At 47.7% G+C, this 17,586-nt stretch overlaps 1 non-coding gene and 7 pseudogenes across 1 annotated transcript; all 8 read left to right on the top strand.

Moving 5' to 3' along the window:
* The first annotated feature begins 1,517 nt into the window (after positions 1–1,517).
* On the top strand, positions 1,518–1,637 carry LOC141269306 (5S ribosomal RNA; annotated as a pseudogene).
* A 940-nt stretch (positions 1,638–2,577) lies between these two features.
* On the top strand, positions 2,578–2,696 carry LOC141268694 (5S ribosomal RNA; annotated as a pseudogene).
* A 601-nt stretch (positions 2,697–3,297) lies between these two features.
* Positions 3,298–3,417, top strand: LOC141268328 (5S ribosomal RNA; annotated as a pseudogene).
* Positions 3,418–4,359: 942 nt separating this feature from the next.
* On the top strand, positions 4,360–4,478 carry LOC141266831 (5S ribosomal RNA). The gene has a single exon (XR_012320852.1). It is a non-coding gene; the product is annotated as a 5S ribosomal RNA (ribosomal RNA).
* Positions 4,479–5,098: 620 nt separating this feature from the next.
* Positions 5,099–5,218, top strand: LOC141267554 (5S ribosomal RNA; annotated as a pseudogene).
* Positions 5,219–6,158: 940 nt separating this feature from the next.
* LOC141268536 (5S ribosomal RNA) lies at positions 6,159–6,267 on the top strand (annotated as a pseudogene).
* Positions 6,268–11,868: 5,601 nt separating this feature from the next.
* LOC141269050 (5S ribosomal RNA) lies at positions 11,869–11,988 on the top strand (annotated as a pseudogene).
* A 5,477-nt stretch (positions 11,989–17,465) lies between these two features.
* On the top strand, positions 17,466–17,586 carry LOC141267290 (5S ribosomal RNA; annotated as a pseudogene).

Below are 17,586 nucleotides of genomic sequence, written 5' to 3' on the forward strand. Positions count from 1 at the left end.
TAGATTCAGTTTGCAACCTCATGGAGGTCAGTATAGATGGACTAATAGAATGATGCTATGCCCAAAAGATTTTACTTCACTAGGTGCAGTAAAAAAATTGGTATTCTATACACAGGTGGTATATCTTGCAACACAGATAGGCTACTCCACTGACTAACACACTCTGCAATAGGCCAAAAAGGATTAGCTTTGCTAGATTCAGCCAAATGCTGTGAAAAAAACTTGCACAGCACTGGCACAGACCTGCCTGGCAAAAACTGATAGGAACTGATGTAACCTAGTCCTGAAAAGGACTCCAATTACAATTAGTCTTTACTCCCACAACCTATCTATTTAAGAGCACAGACCTGCCTGATAAAAGTCGTAGGAAATGCTGTAACCTAGTCCTTAAAAGGACTGCAATCACAACTATTCCCTACTCCCAAGCTATCTCTATATTTGTGCGAAAATTGGCTTGAAATTAACAAGGTATAGCGCACACAGCAACAGCGGTGCCGTCTAACACGCAGCTGCAGCAGTGAGAAAATGGTGGCGACGGGGAAAATGGCTTGGTCTTATAGGGCAAGGACATGTGACATACACTGCCAATGACACATGCCCTTGCTTGTGTGAAAAAAAGCACTTCGCTCCGTGTGTGCGCTGCTGATAAGCTGACAGATTGCACCTCCCCACTGTAAATGCGGGAAAGAGAAAAAAAAATGGAGATCTTCATTGTTCCTGCAGAGATCCATCCCCTGCCCCTCCCCCCACCCCGCTGTACACTCAAACTGCGTATTAACATTAATTTTCATCATTACTGAGAAAAAATCCAGTTATGATTTTGGTGCACGAACAGTTATCGAACATAACCTCGAACAGCCGAATTTTTCTCAAATTGTTCGTGTTCGCCGAACGGCTCGAACACCGCCCAAAACAGCTCGAATTTGAGATTGGCGAACAGTTCGAGTAGAACAACGCTCATCTCTAGTGCACACATTCATTCTCTTTTCTTTTTTTCATTTGCTTTCTCTCTTGCGCTATTTCATCTCTGCAAAATACCAGCATCCTTCTGATCACCGTGGGCCTCCAGCATTGTTGCTTATTTACTTTTAATACTAGGCTCCTTTTCACCAGGACCAGCGTCTCCCGGGTGGCTGGAGGCAACCACCGGTAACCCCAAGCAGAAGACCTTTGCAGGCAACACGACCCTCCCCCCGGAAGAGCAGCTCAAAGTCACTGGCAACCATCTCACCCTCTTCCTTCATTCACCCCTGGACGTCTCGCTCCGCCCGCAAGTTACGGGTCCAGCTTGCTCTTTCTGTCACATTACCGCAATGAAGGGTTTAGCCTGCAGGAGACCCTGCGACGAGACATTTTTGAAGACACCTGATGCGGCGGGTGAATCACTGCTAAACAAACCACACCTGTAGGGACGGTACAGCCTTTGCATGGACCCTTCGGAGCCCGCCCCGTCACGGCCAGATTGCTCACCACCAAGCGATCCTGAGAAAGGCTGGCCGGGCGATGGATCGAGCAGCGTCTACTGGCCATACCACCTTGGATACGCCTGATCTTGTCTGATCTCAGAAGCAAAGCAGTGCTGGGCTCGGACAGTACTTGGATGGGATACCTCCTGGGAACACCGGGTGATGTAGACCATTTTGATGACGTTTTGCCCTACTGCCCAGCTCGGCTAGCATGGAACGGCGCCTTGCCGGACACCGACCTTAAGTAACTTAGATGATGGAAGCCCCAAGGCCTCTGAGCCAGTTGGCAGCTAAGTACGCAACCCCGCCGCCTTCACGCAGGGCTGACACCGAGCTCCTTGCCACGGCTAGGAGTACTTATTGACTCCGCAGCTCGCCGTGTGGAAATGATGGCGTTAAAAGCACCCGGGGCCGTGAAGGGGCCAGGCTTTCAGCAGGTGCCCAGGGAAGGTTTTGGATGCCGGCCGCCTAGCGAGGGCCAGCAGAAGTAACATGTTTCTCTGCAAAGAAGCTTGTGTAACCAAGCCAGACGGCTGCCAAAGAGCTAACCTCAGTGCAAGGAAGGCAAGGAAGGCAAGGAAGGAATTGGGGAGGGGGGGTGATTCCTGCTAGGGCCCTGAAATCATAAAACAGGCAGGAGAGTCTGACGCATGGTGACAGAGAGGTTGTAGAGGCAGATAGGGGGTGTTGTCACGTGCGAGCACGTGTGCATGCTGGCTTGTGTGTGAGAGTGCGCTTCCTAGGTGTGTCGCACTGCAGACAGTCAAAGGGATTGTTCCCTTTCATTAAAAGTTAATCCCCGGCTGCAGGCTATTAGAAAGCAACTAACCGCGCTCTACTCATCCTACCCGGGTCTACCGGTGAGTCTCGCCTCTGCTCCCGGCCTGCGGCATTGGCCGTGAAGCTGACGTTCCGTCGACAGCGCTGCAGCCGATCAGTGAGCTCAGCGGCTCTTAGTGGGGCGTTGTGTCTACAAGACCTTTTATGGAAGCCAGCAAAAAAATTGAAGAGAAGGGAAAGCACAAAAGGACCTGGTCTTGCTGAGCACTGGAAAGGGCAGCCGGCAAGCCGACTTCAAAGTAGAAAAGCAGCAAGTGAGAGGCTTGTCTGTGCCTACGGCCACACCACCCTGTACATGCCTGATCTTGTCTGATCTCACAAGCTAAGCAGGGTTGGGCCTGGTTAGTACTTGGATAAGAGACGGCCTGGGAATACCAGGCGCTGTAGGCTTTTGCTTTTTCCTTCCACCAGCAGGGGGCATTCTCTTATATGCCTTTTTTCCATTCCCTTTCACAAGTACACACATTCATTCTCTTTCTTTTTTTCATTTGCTTTCTCTCTTGCGCTATTTCATCTCTGCAAAATACCAGCATCCTTCTGATCACCGTGGGCCTCCAGCATTGTTGCTTCTTTACTTTTAATACTAGGACCAGCATCTCCTGCGTGGCTGGAGGCAACCACCGGTAACCCCAAGCAGAAGACCTTTGCAGGCAACACTACCCTCCCCCCTGAAGAGCAGCTCAAAGTCACTGTCAACCATCTCACCCTCTTCCTTCATTCACCACTCAACGTCTCGCGCCGCCCCCAAATTACAGGTCCAGCTTGCTCTTTCTGTCACATTACCGCGATGAAGGGTTTAGCCTGCAGGAGACCCTGCGCCGAGCCATTTTTGAAGACACCTGATGCGGCGGGTGAATCACTGCTAAACAAACCACACCTGTACGGACGGCACAGCCTTTGCATGGACCCTTCGGAGCCCGCCCCGTCACAGCCAGATTGCTCGCCACCAAGCGATCCTGAGAAAGGCTGGCCGGGCGATGGATTGAGCAGCGTCTACTGGCCATACCACCTTGGATACGCCCGATCTCATCTGATCTCGGAAGCAAAGCACGGCTGGGCTCGGACAGTACTTGAACGGGAGACCTCCTGGGAACACCGGGTGATGTAGACCATTTTGATGACGTTTTGCCCTACTGCCCAGCTCGGCTAGCATGGAACGGCGCCTTGCCGGACACCGACCTTAAGTAACTTAGATGATGGAAGCCCCAAGGCCTCTGAGCCAGTTGGCAGCTAAGTACGCTACCCCGCCGCCTTCACGCAGGCCTGACACCGAGCTCCTTGCCACGGCTAGGAGTGCTTATTGACTCCGCAGCTCGCCGTGTGGAAATGATGGCGTTAAAAGCACCCGGGGCAGTGAAGGGGCCAGGCTTTCAGCAGGTGCCCAGGGAAGATTTTGGATGCCGGCCGCCTAGCGAGGGCCAGCAGAAGTAACATGTTTCTCTGCAAAGAAGCTTGTGTAACCAAGCCAGATGGCTGCCAAAGAGCTAACCTCAGTGCAAGGAAGGCAAGGAAGGTGCGGAAGGAATTGGGGAGGGGGGGGGTGATTCCTGCTAGGGCCCTGAAATCATAAAACAGGCAGGAGAGTCTGACGCATGGTGACGGAGAGGTTGTAGGGGCAGATAGGGGGTGTTGTCACGTGCGAGCACGTGTGCATGCTGGCTTGTGTGTGAGAGTGCGCTTCCTAGGTGTGGCGCGCTGCAGACAGTCAAAGGGATTGTTCCCTTTCATTAAAAGTTAATCACCGGCTGCAGCCTATTAGAAAGCAGCTAACCATGCTCTACTCACCCTACCCGGGTCTACCGGTGAGTCTCGCCTCTGCTCCCGGCATGTGGCATTGGCCGTGAAGCTGACGTTCCGTCGACAGCGCTGCAGCCGATCAGTGAGCTTAGCGGCTCTGAGTGGGGCGTTGTGTCTACAAGACCTTTTCCGGAAGCCTGCAAGAAAATTGAAGAGAAGGGAAAGCACAAAAGGACCTGGTCTTGCTGAGCACTGGAAAGGGCAGCCGGCAGCCAGACGTCAAAGTAGAAAAGCAGCAAGTGAGAAGCTAATCTCAGCCTACGGCCACACCACCCTGAACATGCCCAATCTCGTCTGATCTCAAAAGCTAAGCAGGGTTGGGCCTGGTTAGTACTTGGATGGGAGACCACCTGGGAATACCAGGTGCTGTAGGCTTTTGCTTTTTCCTTCCTTCCACCAGCAGGGGGCACTATCTTCTATGCATTTTTTCCATTCCCTTTCACAAGTGCACACATTCATTCTCTTTTCCTTTTTTCATTTGCTTTCTCTCTTGCGCTATTTCATCTCTGCAAAATACCAGCATCCTTCTGATCACAGTGGACCTCCAGCATTGTTGCTTTTTACTTTTAATACTAGGCTCCTTTTCACCAGGACCAGCGTCTCCCGCGTGGCTGGAGGCAACCACCGGTAACCCCAAGCAGAAGACCTTTGCAGGCAGCATGACCCTGCCCCCTGAAGAGCAGCTCAAAGTCACTGGCAACCATCTCACCCTCTTCCTTCATTCACCCCTGGACGTTTCGCTCCGCCCCCAAGTTACGGGTCCAGCTTGCTCTTTCTGTCACATTACCGCGATGAAGGGTTTAGCCTGCAGGAGACCCTGCGCCGAGCCATTTTTGAAGACACCTGATGCGGCGGGTGAATTACTGCTAAACAAACCACACCTGTAGGGACGGCACAGACTTTGCATGGACCCTTCGGAGCCCGCCCCGTCACGGCCAGATTGCTCGCCACCAAGCGATCCTGAGAAATGCTGGCCGGGCGATGGATCGAGCAGCTTCTACTGGCCATACCACCTTGGATACGCCCGATCTCATCTGATCTCGGAAGCAAAGCAGGGCTGGGCTCGGACAGTACTTGGATAGGAGACCTCCTGGGAACACCGGGTGCTGTAGATCATTTTGATGACGTTTTTACCTACTGCCCAGCTCGGCTAGCATGGAACGGCGCCTTGCCGGACACAGACCTTAAGTAACTTAGATGATGGAAGCCCCAAGGCCTCTGAGCCAGTTGGCAGCTAAGTACGCTACCCCGCCGCCTTCACGCAGGCCTGACACCTAGCTCCTTGCCACGGCTAGGAGTGCTTATTGACTCCGCAGATCTCCGTGTGGAAATGATGGCGTTAAAAGCACCCGGGGCCGTGAAGGGGCCAGGCTTTCAGCAGGTGCCCAGGGAAGGTTTTGGATGCCGGCCGCCTTGCGAGGGCCAGCAGAAGTAACATGTTTCTCTGCAAAGAAGCTTGTGTAACCAAGCCAGACGGCTGACAAAGAGCTAACCTCAGTGCAAGGAAGGCAAGGAAGGTGCGGAAGGAATTGGGGAGGGGGGGTGATTCCTGCTAGGGCCCTGAAATCATAAAACAGGCAGGAGAGTCTGACTCATAGTGATGGAGAGGTTGTAGAGGCAGTTAGGGGGTGTTGTCACGTGCGAGCACGTGTGCATGCTGGCTTGTGTGTGAGAGTGCGCTTCCTAGGTGTGGCGCGCTGCAGACAGTCAAAGGGATTGTTCCCTTTCATTAAAAGTTAATCCCCGGCTGCAGCCTATTAGAAAGCAACTAACCGCGCTCTACTCACCCTACCCGGGTCTACCGGTGAGTGGCGCCTCTGCTCCCGGCCTGTGCTATTGGCCGTGAAGCTGACGTTCCGTCGACAGCGCTGCAGCCGATCAGTGAGCTCAGCGGCTCTGAGTGGGGCGTTGTGTCTACAAGACCTTTTAAAGAAGCCAGCAAAAAAATTGAAGAGAAGGGAAAGCACAAAAGGACCTGGTCTTGCTGAGCACTGGAAAGGGCAGCCGGCAGCCAGACGTCAAAGTAGAAAAGCAGCAAATGAGCGGCTTGTCTCTGCCAATGGCCACACCACTCTGAACACACCTGATCTCAGAAGCTAAGCAGGGTCGGGCCTGGTTAGTACTTGGATAGGAGACCGCCTGGGAATACCAGGTGCTGTAGGCTTTTGCTTTTTCCTTCCTTCCACCAGCAGGGGGCACTCTCTTCTATGCCTTTTTTCCATTACCTTTCACAAGTGCACACAATTATTCTCTTTTCTTTTTTTCATTTGCTTTCTCTCTTGCTCTATTTCATCTCTGCAAAATACCAGCATCCTTCTGATTACAGTGGGCCTCCAGCATTGTTGCTTCTTTACTTTTAATACTAGGACCAGCGTCTCCCGCGTGGCTGGAGGCAACCACCAGTAACCCCAAGCAGACGACCTTTGCAGGCAACACGACCCTCCCCCTGAAGAGCAGCTCAAAGTCACTGGCAACCATCTCACCCTCTTCCTTCATTCACCCCTGGACGTCTCGCTCCGCCCCCAAGTTACGGATCCAGCTTTCTCTTTCTGTCACATTACCGCGATGAAGGGTTTAGCCTGCAGGAGACCCTGCGCCGAGACATTTTTGAAGACACCTGATGCGGCGGGTGAATCACTGCTAAACAAACCACACCTGTAGGAACGGCACAGCCTTTGCATGGACCCTTCGGAGCCCGCCCCGTCACGGCCAGATTGCTCGCCACCAAGCGTGTTACAACTCTCCTGTTAGTTTTTTTTTAGTTTGCTGGTCACATGACCATTTTGCCTATTTAATCCGGCTCCGCCCTCCTGGCTTTGCTGGACTTCATTTGTATTTACTACTGTTGAGCTAGCTTGTTGCTCTGTTGCCGTTCTCTGTTAGTTTTGCTAGGTCTTCTGACCCCTATGCCTTTTTGTTGTGTGTTTGTCTTTGACTGCTACTATTTCTGCTAGGAGGTGTCCAACTTTTCCCAGTCCCTAGATCTTGTAGGGATCCCTACCTCACATCTATAGGTCTGCGTTCAGACTAGCCGAGGACTTTAGCGGGTCTGATCGCAGGATCAGGTTCCCCGTTACATCGTAGGGATCTTGTTTAGTTCTATTTTAGGGATAGATCTCCTTTCTTTCCTTAGTCTCTGTAGCAGATCATAACAGTAATTCCAGCCATAAAAAAAAAAAAAAAATTTCTCTAAGGAAAGACCTCCAGTTTTCCATCATGGTCTCGGTGCAAGATTTGGCTCAATGCTTGCAGGGACTCTCTCTGGAGGTGACCAAGCTCCAACAACACGTGAGTAGCTGTTCTGGACCGCATTTTGTGGAACCTAAGGTACGTCTGCCTGATCTATTTTTTGGCGAACAACAAGATTTTTTTTCTTTTAAAAATGCTTGTCTATTATATTTTCGTTTGAGACCCGGATCCTCTGGTGATGAATCACAGCGCATAGGGATCATAATGTCACTTTTGCGCAAAGATCCTCAGGGATGGGCCTTCTCTCTCCAACCTAGTGATCCGTGCTTTAGATCAGTGGATAGTTTTTTTTCTGCTTTGGGTTTGTTGTACGATGATCCTGATCGTGTCTCATCTGCTGAGTCTGAATTAAGACGTTTGAGGCAGGGATCAGGTAATCTGGAAAAATATTGTTCTCACTTCCGTCGGTGGTCTGCCCAGGTGGGGTGGAACGATTCTGCTTTGAAAAGCTTGTTTCTTGCAGGGCTATGTGAAAGGGTAAAGGATTTACTGATTGCTTATCCCACACCTGGAAACTTGCAGGAGGCAATGCAATTAGCTATACGGGTGGAAAGGAGACTGTGTGAAAGGGTTAATGAGAGCAAATCTTCTGCTATGTCAGCTTCGAGTCCTGAGAGGTTCTGTGCTGACAATGGAGAGCCGATGGAAATTGGGGCGATGGCACCCCGCTCTCAGGAAAAAGACCGCCGACTTTCTGAAGGCTTGTGTTTCTATTGCGGAAATTCTGGTCATTTTATTAAGAGCTGTGTGCTTCGCAAGAAGAAAGAAAAAAAAATGGTCAGTCATGCTCGTATTGCCTGTTTAAATTCTAAGGGAGTATTCCTATCTGCCACTACTGCTGCTCAGGATGAATTAATTGAATTTCGGGTATTTGTGGATTGTGGATCTACTCTGAATGTGATTGATGGGGGATTCTTGGAAAAACTTAGATTAGAACCTAAAACTTTGTAATCCCCTATTGCTGTGGTTTCTGTCGATGGCTCTCCCTTGAAGAGTGTTACTCACAAGGTCTGTGAATTTCCCCTCACTATTAATGGTATTCATCAAGAGAATTTGGATTTGGTGGTATTGGATAATTTGCCTTCTAAAGTAATATTGGGGTTACCCTGGTTAAAATTGCACAATCCTGTACTGGATTGGTCTACCAATGAAATTAAGTCCTGGAGCCCTAAGTGTTATGACAAGTGTTGTAACGGGCGCATTGCTGCTGTGGATAGAGGGGAATTGCCTGTACCTATTCAGGATTTTTGGAGAGTTTTTTCTGAGGAGGAGTCGCAGGTTTTGCCTCCCCATAGAGACTATGATTGTACCATTGAATTTGTCCCTGGCGCGACTCTTCCTAAGAGTCGTTTATTTAATCTTACTATTCCTGAAAGAAAGGCTTTGAAAGAATACATACAGACAAACTTGGCCGCCGGTCACATTAGGCCTTCCAAGTCTCCTGTGGCTGTTGGATTTTTTTTTGTAAAAAAAAAAGATGGCGGTTTACGTCCTTGTCTGGACTTTCGTGAGATTAATAAAATTACTGTACGCAATTCTTACCCACTGCCATTGATTCCTGATTTATTTAACCAGTTAGTGGGGGCCAAGTGGTTCTCTAAAATTGATCTCCGGGGGGCATACAATTTGTTGCGCATGAAGGAGGGTGATGAATGGAAGACTGCTTTTAACACTCCTGTGGGTCATTTTGAGAATCTGGTTATGCCTTTTGGTCTCACCAATGCTCCAGCATTTTTTCAGAATCTTATTAATGATATCCTTAGACCTTTAATCGGCAAAAATGTGGTTGTGTATTTGGATGACATTTTGATTTATTCGCCGGATCTGGAGTCTCATTGGCGGAGCGTACGTGAGGTATTACAGTTATTAATGGACAATTCGCTTTTTGCTAAGCTGGAGAAATGTGAGTTCGCTGTACAGAGAATTAGTTTTTTGGGCTACATTATCTCCAGTGAAGGTTTTGAGATGGACCCGGTTAAAATTCAAGCTGTGCAGGAATGGCCTAGGCCTATTGGTTTGAAATCGATACAGAGGTTTTTGGGTTTCGCCAATTATTACAGAAAATTCATAAAAAAATTTTCTATTATTGTCAAACCGCTGACCGATCTCACCAGGAAAGGTGCTAATGCGGTTCAGTGAACTTCTGAGGCCATTGAAGCTTTTGTGTTTCTAAAGGAGAGGTTCACCTCTGTTCCCATCCTTATGCAGCCTGATGTGACTAAGCCGTTTTTGGTTGAGGTTGATGCTTCTTCGGTGGGGGTTGGTGCGGTGTTGTCTCAGGAAAACAAGGATGGAGTACATCCCTGTGCCTTTTTTTCAAAAAAATTTTCCGAGACTGAACTTAATTACGATATTGGTAATCGGGAATTGCTGGCGATTAAACTCGCATTTGAACACTGGCGTCATATCTTGGAAGGTGCTGAATTTCCCATTCAGGTTTTCACTGATCATAAAAATCTGATCTATCTTGATGCTGCCAAGCGCTTGAATGCCCGTCAGGCTAGGTGGGCACTATTTTTCTCGCGGTTTAATTTTTCCGTTACTTACATCCTGGGTACCAAGAATGTTAAAGCGGATGCTTTGTCTCGCAGCTTTTCTCCCATGGTCGGTGTTGAGGAGGAAGAGGAGACCATTTTACAAGAAGGTGTTGTGATTGCTGCTTTGGACTCCGTTTTGGAGGATGAGATTCTTAAAGCACAGGAGAATGCCCCATCTAACACTCCCCATGGGAGGTTGTTTGTGCCTAGGACCTTTAGGAGAGATTTGTTTGTTGAGTGTCATGAGTCTCGGTTGGCAGGTCATCCAGGAATTTCTGAGACCAAGAGACTTGTGGGTCGCAGTTTTTGGTGGCCTGGATGGCAGAAGGAAGTCATTAAGTGGGTGCGCCAATGTACTGTGTGTGCAAGATCCAAGTCTTCGCATGCTCCTCCTGCGGGGTTGCTTTGCCCTCTGGAGGTTCCTAGTGCACCTTGGACACATCTGGCTATGGACTTTATTACTGACCTTCCTCCCTCTGATGGTTTCACGGTCATCTGGGTGGTCGTGGACCATTTTAGCAAGATGTGTCACTTGGTTCCCTTCATCAAACTGCCTTGCGCTAAGACACTCGCTAAGGCCTTTGTCAAGGAGATTGTCAGACTACATGGTGTTCCTACTGACATTGTTTCTGATAGGGGACCTCAGTTCGTGGCTCGTTTTTGGCGTGCCTTTTGTGACAGGTTGGGAGTTCATTTGTCGTTTTCATCCGGATATCATCCTGAGTCTAATGGCCAGACAGAAAGGAAGAACCAGGATGTTGAGCAGTTCTTGCGTTGTTTTGTGGCAGACAATCAAGAGGGGTGGTCTGAGTTTCTGCCACTTGCTGAATTTGCTCTTAACAACCATACATCCTCTTCTGCTGGGTGTTCGCCTTTTTTTTGTTGTTCTGGGAGACATCCGTCTTTTGGGTCATTTTCCAAATTGGTTTCGGCTGTGCCTGAGGAGGAGAGTTTTTCCGGTGATTTGGAGAGAGTTTGGACGGATGTGCGTGGTAATCTTCAGGAGGCTAACAAAAAATCTAAGAGGTACTTTGATAGGAAACGGCAAGAGGTTTTGTTTGCGGTTGGTGACATGGTTTGGTTGTCCTCTAAGAATCTGCGATTGAGGATTCCTTCTAAAAAATTGGGTCCCAAGTTCGTAGGGCCCTTTAAGGTACTTCAGATAGTTAACCAATCTGCTGTTAGGCTGGAGGTTCCTACGTCCTGGAGGATTAATCCGGTGTTTCATGTTTCTCTGTTGAAAAAAGCTGATGTGTCGGATGGTGACGCCTCTGCCACTGTTCCTCCGGTGGTGGAGGACGGGGAATATGAAATTTCCCGCATCCTAAATTCTAGACGGTATAGAGGGAGTTTGCAGTATCTCGTCGCTTGGAAGGGTTTCGGACCTGAGGATAACTCATGGGTGAGAGCGGATTATGTTTCTGCCCCCAGACTTGTCCGAGCGTTTCACAGGAGGTTTCCTGGTAAGCCTGGGCCTAGGGGATCCGGAGGATCCTCTTAGAAGAGGGGGTACTGTTACAACTCTCCTGTTAGGTTTTTTTTAGTTTGCTGGTCACATGACCATTTTGCCTATTTAATCCGGCTCCGCCCTCCTGGCTTTGCTGGACTTCATTTGTATTTACTACTGTTGAGCTAGCTTGTTGCTCTGTTGCCGTTCTCTTTTAGTTTTGCTAGGTCTTCTGACCCCTATGCCTTTTTGTTGTGTGTTTGTCTTTGACTGCTACTATTTCTGCTAGGAGGTGTCCAACTTTTCCCAGTCCCTAGATCTTGTAGGGATCCCTACCTCACATCTATAGGTCTGTGTTCAGACTAGCCGAGGACTTTAGCGGGTCTGATCGCAGGATCAGGTTCCCCGTTACATCGTAGGGATCTAGTTTAGTTCTATTGTAGGGATAGATCTCCTTTCTTTCCATACTCTCTGTAGCAGATCATAACAAAGCGATCCTGAGAAAGGCTGGCCGGGCGATGGATCAAGCAGAGTCTACTGGCCATACCACCTTGGATACGCCCGATATCGTCTGATCTCGAAAACAAAGCAGGGCTGGGCTCGGACAGTACTTGGATGGGAGACCTCCTGGGAACACCGGGTGCTGTAGACCATTTTGATGACATTTTGCCCTACTGCCCAGCTCGGCTAGCATGGAACGGCGCCTTGCCGGACACCGACCTTAAGTAACTTAGATGATGGAAGCCCCAAGGACTCTGAGCCAGTTGGCAGCTAAGTACGCTACCCGGGCCGCCTTCACGCAGGCCTGACACCGAGCTCCTTGTCACTGCTAGGAGTGCTTATTGACTCCGCAGCTCACCGTGTGGAAATGATGGCGTTAAAAGCACCCGGGGCCGTGAAGGGGCCAGGCTTTCAGCAGGTGCCCAGGGAAGGTTTTGGATGCCGACCGCCTAGCGAGGGCCAGCAGAAGTAACATGTTTCTCTGCAAAGAAGCTTGTGTAACCAAGCCAGACGGCTGACAAAGAGCTAACCTCAGTGCAAGGAAGGCAAGGAAGGAATTGGGGAGGGGGGGGTGATTCCTGCTAGGGCCCTGAAATCATAAAACAGGCAGAAGAGTCTGACGCATGGTGACGGAGAGGTTGTAGGGGCAGATAGGGGGTGTTGTCACGTGTGAGCATGTGTGCATGCTGGCTTGTGTGTGAGAGTGCGCTTCCTAGGTGTGGCGCGCTGCAGACAGTCAAAGGGATTGTTCCCTTTCATTAAAAGTTAATCCCCGGCTGCAGGCTATTAGAAAGCAACTAACCGCGCTCTGCTCACCCTACCCGGGTCTACCGGTGAGTCTCGCCTCTGCTCCCGGCCTGTGGTATTGGCCGTGAAGCTGACGTTCCATCGACAGCGCTGCAGCCGATCAGTGAGCTCAGTGGCTCTGAGTGGGGCGTTCTGTCTACAAGACCTTTTAAGGAAGCCAGCAAAATATTGAAGAGAAGGGAAAGCACAAAACCAGGGGAGGAGTCCTGAGGAGATAATTTACATATTCCCACTGCATTTTGGGGTAAGTGAAGAGTCTCCGCGAGCTCAAAGAACACTGGATTTTGGCTGTCGGAGCTGAAAAGAGGACATCGGTAAACCAGGGGAGGAGTCCTGAGGAGATAATTTGCATATTCCCACTGCATTTTGGGGTAAGTGAAGAGTCTCCGCGAGCTCAAAGAACACTGGATTTTGGCTGTTGGAGCTGAAAAGAGGACATCGGTAAACCAGGGGAGGAGTCCTGAGGAGATAATTTTCATATTCCCACTGCATTTTGGGGTAAGTGAAGAGTCTCCGCGAGCTCAAAGAACACTGGATTTTGGCTGTTGGAGCTGAAAAGAGGACATCGGTAAAGCAGGGGAGGAGTCCTGAGGAGATAATTTGCATATTCCCACTGCATTTTGGGGTAAGTGAAGAGTCTCCGCGAGCTCAAAGAACACTGGATTTTGGCTGTTGGAGCTGAAAAGAGGACATCGGTAAAAAGCGCGCCTACTGGCGCGCGCATTTTGAAGCTTTTTTTTTAAGCTTTTTTCACTGTTTTCAGAACATTAACAATAAGAACATGGAAGAGTCCAGGAGCCATTTGGTGAGCTGCATATCCTGCTACATGTTCACAGACTTGCCAGTGGAAAAGCCAAACTTCACATGCCAGAAATGCAAGCTTGTGTCCCTGTTGGAGGAAAAGTTGCGAAATCTAGAAGAGAGGTTAACTACCTTGAAAATCATTAAGGAAGGTGAAGAGTTCTTAGACAGAGCAGAATTATCTCTTCATGATTCAGAAAGAGAAGAAATTCGAACTGCACTTGACGAAACAGAGGAATGGAAGCATGTGACCCACAGAAGCAGGAGGATCGAGAGGCAGTCAGCACCCATACTGCTCAGGAACCAGTACCAGGCTCTCACGCAGGAGAACCATGAAGAAATACAGCAAAATAAGACTTTGCCAGCAATGAATAACCTTGTAAGCCCTCAGAATCCTCCTGGATGGAGAAAGAAGAATGTTGTGAAGAAAAAACGGAGAGTGGTGGTCATGGGGGATTCCCTGTTAAGAGGAACAGAGGCCGCTATCTGCAGACCAGACATAACCTCAAGAGAAATGTGCTGTCTTCCAGGAGCAAAAATTAAAGATGTGTCTGACAGGATATCAAGATTCTTCAGACCTACAGATCACTACCCATTCCTGCTACTACATGTGGGGACAAATGACACCGCAAGAAAGGACCTGGAAACCATCTGCAGTGACTTTGAAGACTTAGGCAAGAAAGTGAAAGAATTGGGAGTGCAGGTGGTCTTCTCATCCATCCTCCCAGTGTATGGCCATGGAACAATGAGGTGGAATAAGATTCTACAGGTGAACAACTGGCTACGTCGATGGTGCCGTCAACAAGGATTTGGATTTCTGGATCACGGAATGAATTACCTATACGATGGACTACTTGCTAGAGATGGGGTGCACCTTACGAAGACTGGAAAACATGTATTTGGAAGTCGCCTTGCTACACTCATCAGAAGAGCTTTAAACTAGAACAATGTGGGAAGGGAAGCAAAAGGCCAGAAAAAGCCATACAGCTGACAAATACTATTGAGATCTCTGCTACTGGAAGTGGAAAGGAAGAACAAAGACAAAACAATTTAAATAATAAAAATATGGGAGGAAGAGAAACCAATCACAAACTAAAATGTTTTTATACAAATGCACAAAGCATGGGCAACAAACAAGGAGAATTGGAACTACTAATGCAGGAAAAGGAATATGATGTCATTGGAATCACTGAAACTTGGTGGGACGATACACATGATTGGAATAAAAGGCTAAAAGGATACAACTTATTTGCATGAAACAGACTTGATAAACGAGGAGGAGGTGTTGCATTGTATGTTAGAAAAGTGTATATCTGCACAGAGATTGAAGCTTCAGAGAATGGGAGTTCTGTGGAAACTGTTTGGGTAAGAATACAAGGAGAGAACAACGGAAAGGACACCATTGTAGGCATTTACTACAGGCCACCTGGGCAAGCTGAAGATATGGATGAACTCTTTATGTATCAAATGACCAAGTTCTCCAAAAATATGACGTAGTGGTCATGGGAGATTTCAACTATCCAGACATTTGTTGGGAATCTCTCTCAAGTAAAACTAACAGGTCAAGCAAATTCTTATCCTCTCTTGCTGACTACTTTATCTTCCAAAAGGTAGGGGAGAAAACAAGTGGATCTGCTACTTTGGATCTAATCCTTATAAACAGGGAGGAAATGGTTGAGGAGGTAAAGGTGGCTGGGACGCTAGGAGGCAGCGATCATGCTATTATAGAATTTTGGATAACTAGAGGAGGAAGACATGTGAAGACTCAAACTTCAAGGTTAGATTTTAGAAAGGCAGATTTTAAGAGACTCAGAAAGAGAATAGGAGGGATCCAATGGCTGGATGTCCTTAAGGACAAAAATGTCCAGGAAGGATGGGAAATTTTTAAAAATGAGATTCTCAAAGCACAATCGTTAACAATCCCGAAAAGTAGGAAGAATGGGAAGCATTTAAGGAAACCAGGATGGATGAACACAGAACTTAAAGACATGCTAAAAAGAAAGAAAGAAATGTTTATTAAATGGAAAGAGGGATGCATATCTAAAGAAGATTATAATGCAGTCTGCAGATCCTGCAGGGCACGTATCAGGTTAGCTAAAGCTGACAATGAATTAAGGCTTGCAAGAGATGTCAAAAGCAATAAAAAAGGATTTTGGGGGTATGTCAAAAGTAAAAGAAAAGTCAAAGATGCTATAGGATTTTTACAGGATGAAAATGGAGAAATGGTAAGAGAGGATGTTGAGAAGGCCGAACTTTTTAATTCCTATTTTGCATCTGTTTTCTCTCAGAAAGAAAATGTAACATCAACTGATCTTCACTGTCCTTTTAAAGGAATAGAGGAATCCAAGTTATCTGTAAACAGAAAGATTGTGAGGGAATATTTAGCTAACATAAATGAGTTCAAGTCTCCAGGTCCAGATGAATTACACCCCAGAGTACTGAAGGAGATCGTAGAAGAAATTTTAGAACCACTCTCCATAATCTTTGAAAATTCTTGGAGAACAGGAGAAGTCCCAGAAGACTGGAGAAGAGCAAATGTTGTTCCTATCTTCAAAAAGGGGAAGAAGGTGAACACAGGGAACTATAGGCCGGTGAGTCTGACTTCTATACCAGGAAAGATCTTTGAACAAATTATTAAACAACATGTATGTAAGTACATGGATAAGAATGAAGTGATTAACCAGAGTCAGCATGGGTTTGTAACTAACAAGTCATGTCAGACTAACTTAATTTCCTTCTATGACAGAATCACTGACTGGGTGGATCAGGGAAATGCTGTAGATATAATATATCTTGACTTCAGCAAAGCATTTGACAAAGTATCTCACACCATCCTTATTGAAAAAATGACCAAGTATGCAATGGACCAGGCAACTGTTAGGTGGATTCATAACTGGCTTAGTGATCGGACTAAAAGGGTGGTTGTAAATGGCTTCACATCCAGCTGGATGAATGTCGCAAGTGGGGTACCAGAGGGCTCCGTCCTGGGACCTGTATTGTTCAACATCTTTATCAATGATTTAGATGAAGGAATTGAGGGTAAACTGATTAAATTTGCTGATGACACAAAGCTAGGAGGGATAGCTAATACTAGAGAAGAGAGAGAGAGGATTCAAAAAGACCTAAATAAACTGGAGCAGTGGGCAGCAACCAACAGAATGGTTTTTAACAGGGAAAAATGCAAAGTACTACATCTGGGCAATAAAAATGAAGAAAGCATATACAGAATGGGAGGAATAGAGCTAAGCAACAGTACATGTGAAAAAAACTTAGGTATACTAATAGATCATAGACTGAACATGAGTCAACAGTGTGATGCAGCAGCAAAAAAGGCAAATACAATTCTGGGATGTATTAACAGAAGCATACAGTCTAGATCACGTGAAGTCATTATCGGTCTTTACTCCTCTTTGGTCAGACCTCATCTGGAATACTGTGTACAGTTTTGGGCACCACATTTTAAAAAAGACATAGACAAACTGGAGCAAGTTCAGAGAAGAGCGACCAGAATGGTGACTGGTCTGCAAACCATGTCCTATGAGGAACGGTTGCAGGATTTGGGAATGTTTAGCTTGCAAAAAAGAAGATTGAGAGGAGACTTAATAGCTGTCTACAAATATGTCAAGGGCTGTCACATTGTAGAAGTATCATCTTTATTCTCATTTGCACAAGGAAAGACTAGAAGCAATGGGATGAAACTAAATGGGAGGAGACACAGATTAGATATTAGAAAAAACATTTTGACAGTTAGGGTGATTAATGAGTGGAACAGGCTGCCACGAGAGGTGGTGAGTTCCCCTTCAATGGACGTCTTCAAACAGAGGCTGGACAGACATCTGTCTGAGATGATCTAGTGAATCCTGCTTTGAGCAGGGGGTTGGACCAGATGACCCAGGAGGACCCTTCCAACTCTACCATCCTATGATTCTATGAAAAGGACCTGGTCTTGCTGAGCACTGGAAAGGGCAGCCGGCAGCCAGACGTCAAAGTAGAAAAGCAGCAAGTGAGAGACTAGTCTCTGCCTATGGCCACACCACCCTGAACACGCCCATTATCTCATCTGATCTCAAAAGCTAAGCAGGGTTGGGCCTGGTTAGTACTTGGATGGGAGACCACCTGGGAATATCAGGTGCTGTAGGCT

The sequence above is a fragment of the Phyllobates terribilis genome, unplaced genomic scaffold (genome assembly GCF_046119375.1).
Source record: "Phyllobates terribilis strain yellow unplaced genomic scaffold, ASM4611937v1 Scaffold_4__5_contigs__length_816908805, whole genome shotgun sequence".
Lineage (NCBI taxonomy): Eukaryota > Metazoa > Chordata > Amphibia > Anura > Dendrobatidae > Phyllobates > Phyllobates terribilis.